The sequence below is a fragment of the Portunus trituberculatus genome, chromosome 37 (genome assembly GCF_017591435.1).
Source record: "Portunus trituberculatus isolate SZX2019 chromosome 37, ASM1759143v1, whole genome shotgun sequence".
Lineage (NCBI taxonomy): Eukaryota > Metazoa > Arthropoda > Malacostraca > Decapoda > Portunidae > Portunus > Portunus trituberculatus.
The window spans coordinates 14695439-14700425 of record NC_059291.1 but is presented as its reverse complement, the minus strand read 5'-3'; positions in this window follow the sequence as shown (position 1 = coordinate 14700425).

Sequence of the window (4987 nt, the reverse complement as noted above, 5' to 3'; positions counted from 1 at the left end):
GTGAGCAAAGTGTGGCAGAATTACAGGATAAGAGGAGCGTTTGCTACATTGCACCTCAACTGGATAATAAAACGTAGGATGATAACTCACTCAGGGAAACTGTAGTGCAATGACTTGCTATAGGTGTGTGTGTGTGTGTGTGTGTGTGTGTGTGTGTGTGTGTGTGTGTGTGTGTGTGTGTGTGTGTGTGTGTGTGTGTGTGTGTGTGTGTGTGTGTGTGTGTGTGTGTGTGTGTGTGTGTGTGTGTGTGTGTGTGTGTGTGTGTGTGTGTGTGTATGTTTAGAGTTTACTTTACTTTAGAAATTTCTTTGAAGTTAATATTTTCCCTGCATGATATTTTTAAGATGCACATGTTATAATAATCTAGTATAGTTTTTATTTTGATGTTTATCGGCTTTGGGTTTCTTTTTATATAAAATTTCACTGAAATGCCTAATTGCGGACTGGTAATTGCAAACAATATTTTAATAAGGAAACGATATTTTAAAGATAAATAGATATGAAAATAATATGCTTTGTACAGTACCTATGTATGTGCATTTGTGGTCAATAAATATATATCTATATATCTATCTGTCTATCTATGTGTGTGTGTGTAATTCACCTCATCTTCGGTCGTCTGGTGGTCACCCAGCCAGTCTTCCCATTACGGAGCGAGCTCAGAGCTCATAGACCGATCTTCGGGTAGGACTGAGACCACAACACACTCCAAACACCGGGAAAGCGAGGTCACAACCCCTCGAGTTACATCCCGTACCTATTTCCTGCTAGGTGAACAGGGGCCACACATTAAGAGGCTTGCCCATTTGCCTCGCCGCTTACCGGGACTCGAACCCGGCCCTCTCGATTGTGAGTCGAGCGTGCTAACCACTACACTACGCGGTGTGTGTGTGTGTGTGTGTGTGTGTGTGTGTGTGTGTGTGTGTGTGTGAGAGAGAGAGAGAGAGAGAGAGAGAAAGAGAGAGAGAGAGAGAGAGAGCGAGAGCGTGCATGTGTGTACATGTTCGTACCACTTGCACATTTTTATTACGAAATTACTAGAAACATTCATATTTCATCTGTGAATTGTGCCAGTAATGTTAGGCTTCATGCTAAATACATATGAAAACGAGAGAGAGAGAGAGAGAGAGAGAGAGAGAGAGAGAGAGAGAGAGAGAGAGAGAGAGAGAAAGAGAGAGAGCGAGAGAGAAAAGTGAAAGAGAGACAGATAGACAGACAGACAGACAAACAAACAGAAAATGTGTGAGTTTGAGTATTTCCTGCCATCACTATGAAATACAAAACCTAATACACAGAGAAAGATAAAATAGACAATTTTCTTCTTCACCCAGTATCTGTGCAGCCCTTCCTCCCAAACACACACAGAAATCTTTCATCCTCTGCCCATTTCCTTCCTATAATAGTGTTTTCTATTCCCTCATTTCCTTGGTCTGCTCCTCTTCTTCCTCTTCCTTCTCCTCCTCATCATCATCCTCTTCCTCCTTCTTCCTTCTCCTTCTATTTCTTATCTTCCTACTTATCTTCTTTCCTCTGTCGCATTTATTTTATTATTTTGTTTACATTATTCTTTTCTCTCTCTCTCTCTCTCTCTCTCTCTCTCTCTCTCTCTCTCTCTCTCTCTCTCTCTCTCTCTCTCTCTCTCTCTCTCTCTCTCCTTCCTCCAGCCGTCCATTCTTCCCTTCCACTTCCAGCTTTCAATCCTCCCTTCTCACCTTTAGCATTGATCCTTCCCTTCTCCTTCCAGCCTTCTCGCCTTCACTCTTGCTTCTTCCCTTCATCCTTTTCCCGTACATTTTGGAGTTGATATGTTGGTCTTGATATTCTCTCTCAACACGCAATTATCTCGAAGTCCTTTAACTGTTGCATATTGACTAGAGAAAGAACTGCACGTTACGTATATATAGAGATTTGTGTGCGTGTTTGGACAGAGTAGGTAAGTACATGTTTCTATATAACTAATCCACAGTAATCGCAATATATTTACATCCACATCACCTTGACCCCAGTATAGCCGATTCCTTCTTCAATCCACCCAAAGGTGCCAATATGATTTTGTGATGCAAGAGGAGCACTTTTTCTTTTATCAAACACAAATCTTTATAATTATCATATTTGAATCAACTGTTTCACTGACTAATCGATTGACTACTTGAACGATTGGGTGATTGACTATTTGATAAACTTACTAATTAATTTACCTACTGATTGATTGAATATCTAAAACTCTAAATGATAACTGACTGATTGACCGATTCATTCACAGACCGAGTGAATGACGTTCAGCACAGCCACACAGCATTACGTATACAGCCAGCAAGGGATCAAGGCATCTCCTATTTCCATGAAGTCAGCGTGCTACAGTGTCACTCAAAGAGGTACCACCTGCCATCCCATCAACAAACCTGTTGCGCAAATCACATCACCAGTAACTCTATTTGGTGGGAGAGATGGAGCGTCGTGCACCAGTTAGGACTTGGTCCAGGAAGCTCCCTACACACCAACTACTGTCTCGCTTTGCCCGTAAAGAAGTCAAGAATCCATTGCAAGTTTACACAAGGAATCTTCTGTGTACCAACTTAATTCAACGTTATTTCAAGCATCAAAAGACAATAAGGAACATAAAAAATGCAGGATTGCAGGTAGAACCTTAATTTTATGTTACTTCAAACCTCTAACAGTCACAAATAGTATTCAGGAAAGAGAGCTTACGTATAACACTTTACCTCAACATCATTTCAAGAACCTAACAGCCATAAAGGATAAACGAAAATAAAGGATTAAATGTAACAGCTTAACGTGACGTTATTTCAAGCTCCTAAGAGACCAAAAAACATATGAACAGAAAATAAAAAGAATTAGCAGCCTGCACATAGCAATCCCAGTCTAAAACACACCTACTTATTTCAATCTTAAGTCCTTATCGATGAATTTGGCATGTACATCTTCACGCCGCCGCTAAAGTCACCTTAACCCTTGGGATCTACAGGACCTTACTGCTCTCACCCATCCCACCGCCAAAAGAGTAAGTAGTGCCTCAGTCCGGCAAGATGATATCAATTAATAACTTAAATAGAATAAGAATTTTTTTTTTTTTTTTACGGTAAGGCGTATAGCGCCTGTAGGCACACTTGAAGAGTGTATGTATGGGAAGCGCTGTTCAGCTTCCGCCCATTAGTGGCGCAGGCAATTTTATTTATAGTGGTACCCATATTAGGGCCCATATCACCGCCCAAGCTCATCTTGAGTGTAACCACCTAGAACCTGGGTATCATGGTGACATGTAGGTAACTTTAAACTACTCGACAAATGGCAAAGTGTTTTAAGGCTGTACGTGGTGGGATTCGAACCTACGCGTGGACGTCTGCCCGATCCCACGCTCACCACCTTATCCACTATGCCACCGACAAGGACACAAAACTCCCAGACTTTGAATAATTACACATGTATGGTAACGAGATAAGTCCTTAAAAATAAAAATATATCACGTACAAATGATAAAATAACACACACACACACACACACACACACACACACACACACACACACGGACACAAATGCAAGATTCGAACGAAAATAGCTACTCTACACAGACTGGCAGACACGAAAAGACTCCGGTGAGCGAGCCAGCGAGACGACAAGGAATACAGTCATTAAGCCCCACACTGCCTGCCTCGGCCCTTCCCTCGGCTCTTCTCCTTCGGCCCTTCACTTAGCCCTTCCCTCCCTTCACCCCCTCTCCCTTTCCTCCACGGTGGCTGGACACGCGACAAAGGCTCCGGAATCCATACGGTCCACGCGGGAGACACGATCTGCGCTGATCACAATGGTCGGGATCCTTATTGGACGCGACATAAAGGAAGCGGCGCAGCACAAGAAGTGAAGGAGAGCCTGTAGGTGGTGTATTAAAACCTGAAAGATCAGACAGGATCACTAGGCCACCCGTGTGTTGTGTTGTGACGAGAGGCAAAAGGAAAGGGAAAAGGCGCTGGATTATGCTAAGGTGTGTTAGGTTTTTTTTTTTTTTTGTTTGTTTATTGGTGTAGGAGAAAGTAAGTTTAGTCTGGTAATATTATCCACTTCTTTTCACAATACGTGGTTACCTACTTCAATTTGAAATCTCTGATCTACGACAGTCTTATACTAGGTGAGTATTAGATTCTAAAGAGATCATTAGATATATGATCAAAGGGCATTTGAGACTCCAGGTTTGAAAAAAACACTAAATACAGAAGTTAATGCAGCAGGTTACTAAATTTCCAAACATCACTGTATTCTGACTGTGACGTGAGAAAGAACATTTTAGCTAAATGAAGTTCGGGTAAGTCCTCATACTTACCGCTAAACCAAGCAATGCATAAGGGGAACGCTTACCAAGCCCACCAGAAAGAAGATAAGGCAGCGACACGGCTCCATTTGGAAACGAGACGCACCCATTCATACCCGAGGAGGGACAGTCCCGGCGTCAAGGGAGCGGAAAATGGAGCAGGAGGCAAGTAAGAGAGAAAGGTACCAATGGAAGACGCGGTCACAAGGAGGAGGAGGAGGAGGAAGACGAGGAGGAGGAGGAAGAGGAGTAGGAGGACGGATAGGAAGACGAGGGTGGAGGAGGCTGGAGTGAATACTTGGCCGGGGTTTCATCCTGGCTGAGGAAAGGATCTCCGACTCTGTGATTTCTCCCGGGACCTTTGCTGACGGGGGGACGCGAGGCTGCCAAACACTCTCAATCTGAACCCCACGCGTCGAGGCGAAGAGCGAGCTGCCGGTGCATCGCTGGTTGGCTGGGTTTGCAAGCTCTAAGAATACTGGGTTTTGAAAAGGTTACCTAGCGTTCAAACTTTTAAAATGATAGATGTTCAAGCTTTCAGAATTCTAGGTATTTATTTATTTATTTATTTATTTTGGAATATTGCACTTTCAAAATAACACGACAATAGACATTACAATATTCAGAGCAATAGATTATTGTTCATTTTGAATATCATGTTTT